This window comes from Ovis canadensis, chromosome 3 (assembly GCF_042477335.2).
Source record: "Ovis canadensis isolate MfBH-ARS-UI-01 breed Bighorn chromosome 3, ARS-UI_OviCan_v2, whole genome shotgun sequence".
Taxonomy (NCBI): domain Eukaryota; kingdom Metazoa; phylum Chordata; class Mammalia; order Artiodactyla; family Bovidae; genus Ovis; species Ovis canadensis.
Window position 1 is genome coordinate 168369447 of NC_091247.1, and position 15612 is coordinate 168385058.

At 46.0% G+C, this 15612-nt stretch overlaps 1 pseudogene; it reads left to right on the forward strand.

Moving 5' to 3' along the window:
* Nucleotides 1–1218: 1218 nt before the first annotated feature.
* On the forward strand, nucleotides 1219–5930 carry LOC138438243 (retinol dehydrogenase 16-like; annotated as a pseudogene).
* Nucleotides 5931–15612: the final 9682 nt, after the last annotated feature.

Here is a 15612-nt window from a genome sequence, read left to right on the forward strand (position 1 = left end):
AACAACACAAGAGAAGACTCCACACATGGACATCAACAATTGGTCAATACCGAAACCAGATTGATTATAGTCTCTCGGTATATAGATAGTTGTGAACCGTGAAACCAGATGTGTAAGGGTTCTAATGTATGGAGGTGGGGGTGGAGAGGGGAGAATTGGGTACAGGGAAACCGGGAGGAGAGGGAGGACCAGGCTTAGGCGGTTGCGAAAACTATTGTCATCCATAAGAAGTTGTGCTGAAAATATAATGGCTTCGATTAGAAATGGGGTAACTGTACAAAAGAGTGCTATAGTGAGAAGGAAAAAAGAGGAATGAGTGTTTCTCTTTTGCTTTCCTGAGAACAAAGAAGATAAAACAGTAGCAGGCATCAACATTCCTAGCTGTTTTTTCACTATAACTGTTTTTAACCCTGTATGTCTGTAGCTAAGTTTGCTTTCCTGCCCCCGAATTCATTAGGAGCTACAATTCACATGTTCTCCGTTGACTCTATGCTAAATACATCCCTTATCTGCTGTTTAGCCTTACAACACCCTTCCCCTTGTAGTTCCATATCAGAAAGAAGGCCACAGAGCCACCGAACTGCCAGACTCAATTACTGAGTAATTGACGCTAGTTTATGACTATCTTTGAAATAATGCATGAGGAAGAAATCAAGATCCTATCAGCTTTGTTCCTCTCCACTGACTCCTGACTGTGAGCTCTTGCCTTATGTAAGCCCCTACACTCCTCATTGAAGAAGGCAATGGCAACTCACTCCAGTACTCTTGCCTGGAAAATTGCATGGATGGAGGAGCCTGGTAGGCTGCAGTCCATGGGTTTGCAAAGAGTCAGACACAACTGAAGAGACTTAGCAACAGCACACTCCTCATGGAATGGGGGTGGGAGGGCACAGTACTTGAGGCATGAGCCTATTGTGTTCTCCTCTCCACTGGCTGAGAGTAAAAGCCCCTTTCTATTTCCTCTAAACTCTGTCTGTATTTTTCATTCGGCTTCTGTGAACAGAGAAGGCCAAAATTTTGGCCAGCAACAAGAGTATGATTTGGGGTTCGAGTCAGTAATATTCACTGAAGAAGATAAACAGGAAAATCTTGAAAACTCCTTGCCAGAGAGCATGGAAGCTGGTTGGCCAACCATAACCCTGTGTTCTTAATTCCTCCAGCCTGATCACTAGTCAGTCTATTCCACCCCAGCCTGCGTGTGTCTGTCCCGGCAAAGCCATGTCACTGTATCTCGTGGTCCTCGTTGTCCTGTACTGCCTCCTGCGCTGGGACCGGGAGAGGCAGGTGGTAAACCACCTCCAGGACAAATTCATCTTTATCACGGGCTGTGACTCGGGCCTTGGGAACCGGCTGGCTAGGCAGCTGGACCTGAGAGGCTTGAGGGTCTTGGCTGCATGTCTGACAGAGCAGGGGGCCGAATAGCTGAGGAACCAGACATCAGACAGTCTACAGACAGTGATCCTGGACATCACCAAGACTGAGAATGTCACTGCAACCACCAGTTGGGTCAAGGAGCGTGTGGGGGACAGAGGTAACACCCAAATTTCTTCAAAAACATCATAGGTTATGATTGAGAAAATACTATACTTTTAAATACTTATGAAAAAGTACTTTATGGTATGATACATAATCATTTCCTACCTTTTATTCACCATATTCAACATAAATGATATCTCAATAAACTTCTTTTTACCCAAGTCCCTACACTATAACCATGTATATTGATTGTGTCTCTGATAACAAATGATTGGAGAATATTCTTCCTATAAGGCATGCGTGTTTCTGAGCAGAGGAACTCAGCTCTCTGTGTGGATATTTTTGGCAGTCCTACCCCAGCAACCTTGAATGCCTGCTCCTGCTGCCCTGAGGCTTCTGGTTACTGTTTTTACCCTAAATAAAACCTTGAGACTATCTCGATTCTCCCACCCTCTCCTTCCCCACTGTGTTCACAAGTCTGTCCTCTATGTCCCTGTCTCCATTGCTGCCTTGCTAATAGGCTCATCAGTACCAATATAAATTGCTATATGTCAAGTGGGAAGCCAGTGGAAATTTGCTGTATGATGCAGGGAGCTCAGATCAGGTGTTTGGTGACCACCTAGAGGGAGCGGATAGGATGGGAGGTGGGAGGGAGCTTCAAGAGGAAGGGAACTTCTGTATACCCATTGCTGATTCACATTGAAGTATCGCAGAAACCAGCACAATATTAACCTTCAATTAAATAAATTATCTTGCAATTAAAACTTAAGAAAAAAAAGAGCAAAAAAGAAATCCTTAGGATTGTGTCTTTGATTCCCGCAGGGTAGTTTCCTTCAAGCTGGTGAATCTTTCCCGAGGAGATGGGCTAGAGTGATCTCTTATATGAGTGGGAGGACAGGTGGGGTTTTCTGGGGTAGAGGGTGAACTCTGAGTTCTATGGGTGATGGGTAAAGAGAGGGAGCCCAACCTCCCCTCCAAATACCCCATGTAATCCCCCAGATTCCTGCAGGGACATGACTCAGTATTGATGGGGTGTTTCAAGCCCAGGCTCTAGAGGTCAATATCGGGCCTATCCACAATTTCCCCCCAAACGAGGATTTCAAGTCGTATTTATCCACACAATCTGCATCCATACTATAGTCGTATTTGTTTTTGTCTTTTATCCAATGTCTCTTTTTTGTCTCTCTTGCCCTCATTCTCTCACTGTCTCTCTCTCTTTCCTTCTCTTTCCCTTATATTAGCTGTTAACCACTCAGTCCTGAAGGTGTCAGAAAATCTGAGCAGCTAGGGAATATTTATCATGTCTGCAAAGACAACAGGGACTGTGAAAGACACAACTTCACCCTCTGAGTTAGAGACTATAGACACAGAAGTTGTCCTCAAGCTCCATACTTCCCTTCATCAGCTCTGGGGTGCTAGTTCTTTGTCACCAGGCAGTAGGCGTGGTGTGAAGACTTGAGTCAAGAGGGAACACACCTTCTGTCCTCCCACTGCTCACAGGGTCTGGACTCTGCAAACCCCCAGGAGCGTGTTGGTCTCTGCTCCAGCCCCTCCCCTGCAGCCTCTCTCCTAAAGTCCTTCCGGGTCGGAGGGTGAATGGCACCATGGCTCAGTCCTCTCTCCTGGGCCCAGCTCAGTGTTGCCCTCTCGTCCTCTCTCTTCCCAGGACTCTGGGGTCTGGTGAATAATGCTGGCATTTGCAGGCCTGTGGCACCCAACGAGTGGCTGACCAAACAGGACTTTGTGAAGGTTCTGGATGTGAACCTGCTGGGGGTGATTGATGTGACCCTGAGTCTGCTGCCCCTGGTGCGAAAGGCAAGGGGCCGTGTGGTCAACGTCTCCAGCATCTTGGGCCGGGTGTCCATCCATGGTGGAGGCTACTGCATATCCAAGAAAGGCGTGGAGGCCTTCTCAGACTCCCTCAGGTAATGGCCTGTGGTGGATGCCCTTCTTCTCTTCTGCTTCTGTGCTCTGAGCCGGAGGCTGGGGGATGTTGGTTGGCGGGGAGTGGGGCAGAGTTTCTGCAGAGATTTTCATATATCACAGACCTAATGGCTCTTCTTTCCAGGTCCCTCTCCCTTACTCTGTGTATGACTTTCACTGGGAAGCTGGGAAGCACCTTCCTATGTTTCACACACCCAGTTGTTCCTAGACCTGTAGAGTTTGATTCAACTTATTCCTGCCTTACAGGAGGGCCCATGGTCAGAAATTATTGGAGGCACAATAATGGATAGATTTGACTGTGCAGGGCTTCCATGTACTCAGCTGCTGTGGTATTTAGGTTCTGGGAGCCCTGGGGGGAAGTGTACCCCTTGAAGCAATTAGTTAAGGGAACCACCTAGTCAAATCAATGGTAGAGACTACTGGCTGAGGAGAGAGGGTGGCTCTGATGTGTAGAAGCTCTGTCCACAGGCAGGTGGATACTCCTTAGAGGACAGAGGGGATACTGGGGTGGGAGAGGGGAGACAGGAGATGTGCACTGTGGAAAGACACAATGTACAAATGTGGTGAATTTTTGTAGTGAGAGAAACAGGAGGAGGCAGCATTTCAGTGATGCTCTGCAGCACAGTTGGTAGGATGTAGAGCTGATAGGCATGGAGTGTTAAATAATTGTGGAAATAGTCAAGCTTGATAGAGAAGCAGTAACATCACCATGAGCTTCTCTTCCTGGCTTCTGCATCTCACAACTTCTGAGAGCTCCCAGAGTATCTCACTCAGTCTTGTACTGGTCTCTGACTGTTCTTTCATGCTCTACTTGCATGACCTCTCAATTCCTTACCCCTTGTCCTGTCCACAGAAGGGAGCTCTCCTACTTCGGAGTGAAGGTGGCTATGATTGAGCCCGGTTACTTCGTTACCAATATGACCCAAGGTGAGGGTTCTGGATACTTCCAGGCATTGTGGAATCAGGCCAGCCCAGAGGTGAAAGAACTCTATGGAGAAAACTTCCCTGCTGACTGTGAGTGAGCTGTGGTCCTTGGGGAGAAAAACCAACTCTTGTCTGGAAGCCTGGGTCCATCATCAATGCCTTGTCCAGTCTCAGGCCCACCCTCCAGGCTCTGAGTCCCCCCACACTGTGGGGACATGAGCTCATCTCCAGGGTCCCGTGTGATCAACTGATGACAGAAGGAAAGAATCCAGGCTTGGCAGACCAGGGGACCAGTTTCTCTTACAATATTCTTTTATTTGGGAAAGTAAATGAAGTCATAGAGTGATGCCACCCATGGAATCATGGCAAGCTGGTGTTAGAACCACCTTGTTTCAGATGCCTCAATTTCTCATTTCTAGTGTTTTTAGAGATCTTCAGATTATGTAGTATACGTACAGGATGAGCTCTAGAGTGGGCTTACTTAGTGTGGATAGAAATATGGGGGTGTTGGGACACTTTCCAGTGAAATTAATTGATTTAATTTGGAGGATGATTTGGGGAGAGAAAGGAATTTTTAGAAACTTTGAAGTTGATCTGGAATTGGGAGGGTTGGAAAATGAGAATAACTTAGATGGTGTCTCCTTCTGGACAGTCTTGAAGACACTGAATTTACTAAAACCACCGTGGACTCAGGATCTGTCCTTGGCGACTGACTGCATGGAGCACGCCCTGACCGCCTGCCACCCCCGCACCTGATATTTACCTGGCTGGGATGCCAAGTTCATCTACCTCCCCATGAGCTACCTGCCCAGCTTCCTGATGGATCTTATGGTGTACTGGTATTACCTTCAGCCAGCTAAGGCCCTGTAACCCAAGACTGGGGTGCATGATAGGGGGTAGTTGGGTACTGGGTGGAGAGAGGGTACATGGGAGGAGGGAAATCGAGTGGACAGGAGGCTTCTCATATCCCTGGGATACCCCTCTCACCTCACTCGCCACCTCCACCCCAGGCTTCTCTTGGGACATTGCTTAGGATTCAGAGGTATTATAAAGAAAGAAACAAGTTTTGTGACTGAGGATCTTGAGTCAGGAGTTCAGTTTCCATTTTGTTCCTTGTGCCTTATAACCCACATCCAGCTGTGTGAAGCCGTATTTGGGGGAGGGTATGAGACACTGGGGGTTCCAGTCCCCCTTGCTTTGCCTGTGTCTACCTCTTCACAGTATCTTTGCTACCTCCAGTCTCCTTCTTCCCCAGGATAGAAATGGGCAGGGGAGATAAAGGCCTTCTGGTAAATGCCTGAAGGTATCTGTTGACAGTGGAAGGTGACCAAGCCCGACCCATCAGCCTAGTGCCAACTCAGTAAACCTCGGCTGGAATAGGATCCTGAAGAGGAAATAAAAGCAAGAATTTCCATTGATTACTTTTTCCCTCAAAATTATAGTAGAAAATTTCAACTACTTGAATGCCTGCTAGAGCTTCATGCTTAATCTGAAGACTTCTGATTTTCAATTTATTATTTACAGACACACATACATAACCAGTCTCATAAAACCAACTGATATCAAATAAAGCATCACTGATTCACTTTATGCCTTGGGGGTATGTGTTCCAGAAGTTTGGGCTCATCCCCAGGACTCCTCTCCAGAATGTAGAGAGTTTGCGAGGTTACTAGGCCCTGGTCATCCTGCTGGTCCTACAAGTGGTGGGGGCAGGGCTTCATGGAGATGGATTCCATGGCCAACTGTGTGGACTGTCACTCGAAGGCCCTATCTCAGACAAGACAGAAGAGCAAATGCATTGGAAACAAAGTGCAGGCCTTCCCTGGTGGTGCAGTGGATAATAACCCACCTGCCAATGCAGGTGACAGGAGTTCGAACCCTGGTCCCCAATGATTCCACATGCCACAGAGCAGCTAAGCCCATGTGCCACCACTACTGAGCATGTGTTCCTAGAGCCCTTGAGTTACAAATACAGGACCTGTGTGCTACAAGTACTGACACCCACGGGCCTGGAGCCTGTGCCCCACAAGGGAAATCACAGCAATGAGAAGCCCGTGCACCACACCAACAAGTAGCCCATGCTCCCTGCAACTAGAGAAAACCCATGGAAAGCAAGAAAGACCCAGATCAGCAGGAAAACCAAGTGCAATGCAGACCATCCTGAGCCCTCAGCCTGGACTTTCAGAGATCCCCAATCCTCCCATTCCGGGATGCCTTCCTTAGGGGCAGAGCCAGGTCTGGTCTGATGGACATGATCAGAGGCTGCAACCCGTGCCAGAGTCCACACAGCATCCACCAGGCAGTTTTTCTCCTCCTCCCCTTGGCCATCCTGGTGGTTTTGGAGAACAGGTTTGGTGACTCCCCACCACAAATATCATCTCTTCCCAGAATCAGACACTTAGGACCTGAAGGCAGGCTTTGTCTGTCCATTCTGGAAGCTCACTCCCGTAGGTGGACAGCAGACAGGTAGGGCTGGAAACAAGGTTGCACAATTAGCCCTCGCTCGTGGTCCCTTCCAGCCCCTTTTGTTACCTCAGCCTCTCTTCAGAGGACTCATCCTGTGAGGAGATGAGGGAATGGGTGTGGAATGTCCTGTGTCTTGACTGTGGTCCTCCTGAGACTGGGAGAGTGCCACCAGGGGGTGAGAGCCCCATTCCCGAGTGTGTAGGCTTGACAGCTGCTGACTTGGAATGTGGCCCCCCTGCAGCCCCCAGGACAAGGATGCAGAGAATTTTGTCAGTGAGTCTCCCTGAAAGATTTCTAGTTCTGGGCCTTGCAGCTCCCAGGTGAGTGAGAGTCACCCCAGCCTCCTGTCTCTTCCTTCTCTCTTCCGACCTTCCTGTGGTTGTTCTCAGCCTGAAGCTCCTGAGACCCCCACACCATCATATTACTTTCAGGATTCACGAAAGGAAAGCTGATCGTGTGGGGGCTGGAACGTGTCTGGTGCATGGCCCCTTGGGAATTTATGATTGAAGAGATTCCTGTTCACTGAGAAAAAAAATCTCCTATTTCTTTCAAGTAATAAAGTCATGACTCACCCCTTAGTAGGGTTTGTGTTTGTCTATGATTTTCATGGCTCTCTGGCTTCCTGCCAGTTTCCAGGGCACATCCTTCATCCTTAATTGTTTCTGCATTACTATTACCAACTCCCACCTGAGGGACAAAAATTTCTGGAAGACAGTCTGCTCCTTACAGGTGGCTGCTGCTGCTAAGTCACTTCAGTCATGTCCGACTCTGTGCGACCCGATAGACGGCAGCCCACCAGGCCCCCCGTCCCTTGGATTCTCCAGGCAAGAACACTGGAGTGGGTTGCCATTTCCTTCTCTAATGCATAAAAGTGAAACGTGAAAGTGAAGTCGCTCAGTCGTGTCTGACTCTTAGCGACCCCATGGACTGCAGCCTACCAGGCCCCTCCAGCCATGGGATTTTCCAGGCAAGGGTACTGGAGTGGGGTGCCATTGCCTTCAGTTCAGTTCAGTTCAGTTCAGTTCAGTCGCTCAGTTGTGTCCAACTCTTTGTGACCCCATGAATCGCAGCATGCCAGGCCTCCCTGTTCATCACCAACTCCCGGAGTTCACTCAGACTCACGTCCATCGAGTCAGTGATGCCATCCAGCCATCTCATCCTCTGTCGTCCCCTTCTTTTTCTGCCCCCCACCCCTCCCAGCATCAGAATCTTTTCCAGTGAGTCAACTCTTTGCATGAGGTGGCCAAAGTACTGGAGTTTCAGCTTTAGCATCATTCCTTTCAAAGAACACCCAGGACTGATCTCCTTTAGAATGGACTGGTTGGATCTCCTTGCAGTCCAAGGGACTCTCAAGAGTCTTCTCCAACACCACAGTTCAAAAACATCAATTCTTCGGCGCTCAGCTTTCTTCACAATCCAACTTTCACATCCACACATGACCACTGGAAAAACCATAGCCTTGACTAGACGGACCTTTATTGACAAAATAATGTCTCTGCTTGCCTTCAGTAACCATTAAATGCTGAACCTGTCTTCCTCTCAGAGTTTGTTGGCTGCTGGGATGGGCTCCAGGGGCATCTGAGCCTCTGTGTCCTTGGGGAAGCCTCTCCTTCCACCCAGTGCCCATCATCTTTCCTGAACTGGCAGTCACAGCTGTGATAAACGTGGGTGATGAGAGTGATAAACACACTGACCCCAGCTCCTTCTGTCCCTGCCCCTCTCACCAGCTCCCTGGCCCTGGTGGCCCACCCCCATTCCTGGATGGTATCCCCCCTCCATACAGATGTTCTGGGGTCCAGTTTCAGGTCCTTTCTTCAGTCCCCTGAGGGGTCAGCTCCCTTCTCCTCTCTACCATCACCCTTACAGAAGCTCACTTAATTTCAAATTTGGGGGGTTTACAGCCCTCCTTGCTTACGGGAGGCAAACACTCCCCATCCCATGGTCCCTGTACAAATTTGTCTTTACTGTCAGTCTTTTCTCAGTGTCTGAGAGTATGGATTCTGGGTGTGTGCTGGGCAGGGCAGGGTCTGAGCACCCGAGGCACAAAGGGCAATGGAGCTGGGCACCCAGGTCTGTGAGCAGGGCATTTTCATGGAATAAAAGGGCCACAACTGTTACAGCAACTTTGTCTGAGTCCTTCCAACATCCGTCCCAGCATCTGGGAGAAGTGTCATCATTGTCTGTATCCCCCCGTTCCCTTTGAGTCCCCTCTCTTTGCCTCAGACACCCCCACTGCTCTTCTGAACATCTTTCTGGTCCAGAGAACCACTTCATTAGGAGAGAACTTATTCTCTTTTGCTTTCTCCTTGTAATCCTAGGCTGTTTGCTATGACCAGTGCATTTTCTTGGCAAAACTATATTAGTCTTTGCCCTGCTTTATTCTGTATTCCAAGGCCAAATTTGCCTGTTACTCCAGGTGTTTCTTGACTTCCTACTTTTGCATTCCAGTCCCCTATAATGAAAAGGACATCTTTTTTGGGTGTTAGTTCTAAAAGGTCTTCTAGGTCTTGATAGAACCATTCAACTTCAGCTTCTTCAGCATTACTGATTGGGGCATAGACTTGGATTACCGTGATATTGAATGGTTTGCCTTGGAAACGAACAGAGATCATTCTGTCATTTTTGAGATTGCATCCAAGTAGTGCATTTTGGATTCTTTTGTTGACCACGATGGCTACTCCATTTCTTCTAAGGGATTCCTGCCTGCAGTAGTAGATATAATGGTCATCTGGGTTAAATTCACCCATTCCAGTCCATTTTAGTTCTCTGATTCCTAGAATGTCAACGTTCACTCTTGCCATCTCTTGTTTGACCACTTCCAATTTGCCTTGATTCATGGACCTGACATTCCAGGTTCCTATGCAATACTGCTCTTTACAGCATCGGACCTTGCTTCTATCACCAGTCACATTGACAGTTGGGTATTGTTTTTGCTTTGGCACCATCCCTTCATTCTTTCTGGAGTTATTTCTCCATGCATGCACTTCTGCAGTCTCCCCAGGCTGCAGGAAACTCAAACAGGGGCTCTGTATCAACCTAGAGGGGTGGGATTGGGAGGGAGACAGAAGGGAGGTTCAAAAGGGAGGGGATATATGTATACCTATGGCTGATTCATGTTGAGGTTTGACAGAATAGAGCAAAATTCTGTAAAGTAATTATCCTTCAATTAAAAATAAATAAATTTTAAAAATACAATATTCTCAATCACATTCTGCTTATTTAACTTCTATGCAGAGTACATCATGAGAAACGCTGCACTGGAAGAAGCACAAGATGGAATCAAGATTGCTGGGAGAAATATCAATAACCTCAGATAGAACAAAAGCTGAATGCAATGAATCATTAGAGTCAGTCATACTCACTAAGGAGGGTGAACAAGAAAATCTTGAGAACTCCACACTGGAGACGCCGCCCCTGACCTTGGACGTGGGGTAGCTCCTCTCGGCCGCACTCTGCGCATTGGCAGACCCTCCCTGTGTGGGGAGTTATTTCCCCATGCACGCACTGCTGCAGTCAGCGCCCCCGACCTTGCAGCAGGCCTCAGCCGACCTACACCTCCGCCACAGCCTCCTAGACACTTACAGACAAGTCCCGTTCAGTCTCTTGTGGGCTCACTGCTCCTTTCTCCTGGGTCCTGGTGTGCATAAGGTTTTGTTTGTGCCCTCCAAGAGTCTGTTTCCCCAGGTCTGTGTATGTTCTGGTGGCACTTTGTAATCATTAGCTCTGGGCTTAAAGAAAACAATTTTCATGTGACTAAGACAAAACATTGTAGAAAAAAAATGTTTGTCCTCTTTTCCTTCTTGAGAACCCTAGACTCCTTATCAACCCAGCTAAGTATTAACTCTCTCACCAGGATACTAAAAACATTGACCACACAGCCCCTCACCTTCTGCATGAAGGGCAAAAGACTCAGGGTCATGTCAATCATCCCCAACAGGTTCATGTCCAGAATCTTCACAAAGTCCCATTTGAACAGCCACTGGTTGGGTGCAGTTATTTCTTCATGGGAAATAGATGGGGAAACAGTGGAAACAGTGTCAGACTTTATATTTTTGGGCTCCAAAATCACTGCAGATGGTGACTGCAGCCATGAAATTAAAAGATGCTTACTCCTTGGAAGAAAAGTTATACCAACCTAAATAGCATATTCAAAAGCAGAGACATTACTTTGCTGACTGAGGTCCATCTACTCAGGGCTATGGTTTTTCCAGTAGTCATGTATGGATGTGAGATTTGGACTGTGAAGAAGGCTGAGCGCCAAAGAATTGATGCTTTTGAACTGTGGTGTGGGAGAAGACTCTTGAGAGTCCCTTGAACTGCAAGGAGATCCCACCAGTCCATTCTGAAGGAGATCAACCCTGGGATTTCTTTGGAAGGAATGATGCTAAAGCTGAAACTCCAGTACTTTGGCCGCCTCATGTGAAGAGTTGACTCATTGGAAAAGACTCTGATGCTGGGAGGGGTTGGGGGCAGGAGCAGAAGGGGACTACTGAGGATGAGATGGCTGGATGGAATCACTTACTCGATGGACAAGAATCTGAGTGAACTCCGGGAGCTGGTGATGGACAGGGAGGCCTGGCATGCTGTGATTCATGGGGTCGCAAAGAGTCAGACACGACTGAACGACTGAACTGAACTGAACTGAACTGATGGGACCAGATGCCATGATCTTCGTTTTCTGAATGTTGAGCTTTAAGCCAACTTTTTCACTCTCCTCTTTCACTTTCATCAAGAGGCTTTTTAGTTCCTCTTCACTTTCTGCTATAAGAGTGGTGTCATCTGTCTATCTGAGGTTATTGATATTTCTCCCAGCAATCTTGATTCCAGCTTGTGCTTCTTCCAGTCCAGCGTTTCTCATGATATACTCTGCATAGAAGTTAAGTAAGCAGAATACGATATTTATCTTTCTTCCTCTGACTCACTTCACTCTGTATAATAGGTTCTAGGTTCATCCACCTCATTAGAACTGACTCAAAGGTGTTCCTTTTTATGGCTGAGTAATACTTCATTATGTACATGTGCCACAATTTCTTTATCCATTCATCTGTCAATGGACATCTAGGTTGCTTCCATGTTCTAGCTATTGTAAATAGTTCTGCAATGAACAATGGGGTAAATGTGTCGCTTACAACCCTGATTTCCTCAAGGGTATATACCTAGGAGTGGGATTGCTAGGTCATGGTGATTTTATTCCTAGTTTTATAAGGAATTTCCATACTGTCTTCCACAGGAGCTGTATCAATTTACATTCCCACCAACAGTGCAAGAGTGTTCCCTTTTCTCCACACCCTCTCTAGCATTTTTGATGCTGGCCTTTTTGATGACTGGCCTTTTAAACTTTTTGGTGATGGCCATTCTGACCAGTGTGAGGTGATATCTCATTGTAATTTTGATTTGCATTTCTCTAATAATGAGTGATGTTGAGCATCTTTTCATATGTTTGTTAGCCATCTGTATGTCTTCTTTGGAGAAATGTCTGTTTAGGTCTTTTCTCCACTTTTTCATTGGGTTGTTTGTTTTTCTGGTATTGAGTTATATGAGCTGCTTCTATATTTTGGAAATTAATCCTTTGTCAGTTGTTTCATTTGCTATTATTTTCTCCCATTCTGAGGATTGGCTTTTCACCTTCCTTATAGTTTCCTTTGCTGTGCAAAGCTTTTAAGTTTAATTGGGTCCCACTTGTTTACTTTTGTTTTTACTTACATTACTTTAGAAAGTGGGTCATAGAGGATCTCGCTTTGATTTATGTCATCGAGTGTTCTGCCTATGTTTTCCTCCAAGAGTTTTATCCTTTCTGGTCTTACATTTAGTTCTTTAATCCATTTTGAGTTTATCTTTGTATATGGTGTTAGGAGGTGTTCTAATCTCATTCTTTTAAATGTAGCTCTCCAGTTTTCCCAGCACCATTTATTGAAGAGATTGTCTTTGCCCCAATGTATATTCTTGCCTCCTTTATAAAAAATAAGGTACCCATATGTGCATGGGTTTATTTCTGGGCTTTCTATCTTGTTCTGTTGGTTTGTATTCTGTTTTTGTGCTAATACCATACTGTCTTGATGACTGTAGCTTTGTAGTATAATCTGAAGTGAGGAAGGTTGATTCCTCCAGCTCCATTCCTCTTTTTCAAGACTGCTTTGGCTATTCGGGGTTTTTTGTGTTTCCATATGAATTGTGAAATCTTTTGTTCTAGTTCTATGAAAAATGCCGTTCATAATTTGATAGGGATCACACTGAACTGTAGATTGCATTTGGTAGTATAATTTTTTTCACTATATTGATTCTTCCCACCTAGGAGCATGGAATATCTCTCCATCTGTTTATGTAGTCTTTGATTTCTTTCATTAGTGTCTTATAATTTTCTGTGTAGAGTTCTTTTGTCTCCTTAGATAAGTTTATTCCTAGATATTTAATTCTTTTTGTTGCAGTGGTGAATGGGATTGATTCCTTAATTTCTCTTTCTGATTTTTCATTGTTAGTATATAGAAATGCCAGTGATTTCTGTTATTCATTTTGTATCCTGAAACTTTGCTAAATTCACTGATAAGCTCTAATAATTTTCTGATACTATTTTTAGGGTTTTCTATGTACAGTATCATGTCATCTGCAAACAGTGAGAGATTTACTTCTTCTTTTCCCATCTGGATTCCTTTTATTTCTTTTTCTTCTCTGATTGCTATAGCTAGGGCTTCCAGAACTATGTTGAATAATAGTGGCAAAAGTGGACACACTTGTCTTGTTCCTGATCTTAGAGGGAATGCTTTTAGTTTTTCACCATTGAGAATAATGTGTGCTGTAGGCTTGTCATATGTTGCCTTTACTATGTTGAGGTAGGTTCTTTCAATGCCCATTTCTTGAAGAACTTTAATCACAACGGGTGCTGTATTTTGTCAAAGGCTTTTCTGCATCTATTGAGATTATCATACAGTTATTATTGAAGGAGGAAACAGAACAGGCTCCATCTTGAAAGCAGGACTCCATCTTGGCCTGGACTATAGACTTTGAGCTATATGCCCAGTATTTATGGAAAGGACATACCAGCTGGAAAACCAGAACCCCACCCCCACCCCCCTCCCCCACCCCCCCCCATGGAAGAATCCCAGGGCTCATACCTAGACTCTCCTTCACCTAAAAGAATACCCTAATTATCTGTGTAACCAAATAGAATCATAAATTCTATTATGCTTGTTGGGGTATGAGCACAGGCCTATTCATAATTGTCCACTGTTAACTACCTAGGCTTAAGGCATATGAATCACAGGTTAACTTTGATTGTATCTTTTTTCCCTTTGTTCAGACTAGTTTCAGAGAATTTGGGGAGGTGGGTTTGAGCATGTACCCTTGGGGTATATAAGGTTTTCACAAAAACTGGTTGGAGTCCTTGTCTAAGAGGGGACTCTGCCTTGGGCCCACCGGTGTAATAAACTCCTCTCCACTATCTGCATTGTCCTTCTGAGTAAGTTTGTTTCCCAGAACCCGTGGCTACAACATTTGATGCATTGGCTGGGAAACTTCTCCCTTTGAGGAGATAAGTCCCATTTGGGACTACTTTGAGGTGCTGTGGCTTGAATCTTCTAGAGGAAAGAAGGTGCCTCGCCCTTCTGGAAGGATTCTGTTTCTCAACACCCAGACCTTTCACGTTAGCAGGTAGTGGGGCAGGTAGCAGGTAGTGGGAAACTGAGCCCTCAGGTGAGGAGGAACCCACCAGGCAGGGTGAAAGAGGGGGCCTGATCACCCCCCTGGAAGAGACTAGAAGGGGCACGGACCCACAGGAGCCTGAAATAGGCAGGTGACAGCGATTGCTTGGTACGCAGGTCGACAAGCGTGTTAGGGCTTAGGAAAGAAATTTGTGAAGGTCATTTAGGAGGTGGTGTCCACGCCCTCTTGGGGAAAATTATTACCAAGCAAATGCCAGGGGATTTTTAGGAAAAGAAACTTGGTCTTTTTGTGCTCGTATACCCTTGGGGAGAGTATTTTGTGCCCTCCCCAAGGAGATGTCCCATCTGCTGTGAAATTCTTGGCCCCCTCGGAATTGTCAGGCTAGAAGAAGGGGGATACATAAGTGAGTATGAATTGGCTTTCCAGAGGTGGCCTGGATGTGGGATATTTAACCCATCTGTGTCTTCATCCACACCTGATCAAGCCCTCCAAGGCAGAACGGACTTTAAAAGTTAAGAGAGAAACAGTCTTGGACCACGTGGTGTTCTGGTTCGGCAGTGCTGACTTGCAGGTGAAGACATGCCAATCCGCCTTCTCCCACTGGGATCTGGCAGGTAAGACTCTTCTCACCCCAATTAGGAAGGAGGAGAAACGGCAATTTAAGTGTTTCATTGAGTGGAAATATCAGAAATACATAGGGTACTGAGAACTTCATAGACAGAATGAAAAGGAAAAGTAGAAAAAGGTCTGAGAAGGTAAGCAAGATGGGGGGAAGTGAATCTAAGGCAACTGTATTGGAGTGCATGATTAAAATTTTAAAGAAGGGATTTGGAGAAGACTATGGGGTGAAGATGATGCCTAACTGCCTCCACATACTCTGTGAGGTCGAATGGCCCCCTGTGGGAGTTGGATGGCCACCAGAGAACACCATAAACTTAAAAATAGTGGAAGCAGCCTATACAGAAGTCACAGGAGAGCCAGGACACCCGAATCAATATCCATATATTGACTCATGGCTAGGGTTAGCTCAAGACCCTCCTACTTGGACAAGGTTCTGTATCCAGAAGGGAAAGGGGAAAATATTAATGGCACAAAAATTGGCTGATGATAAAAAAGGAAATTCTACAGGATTTGGAAGGGGATGAC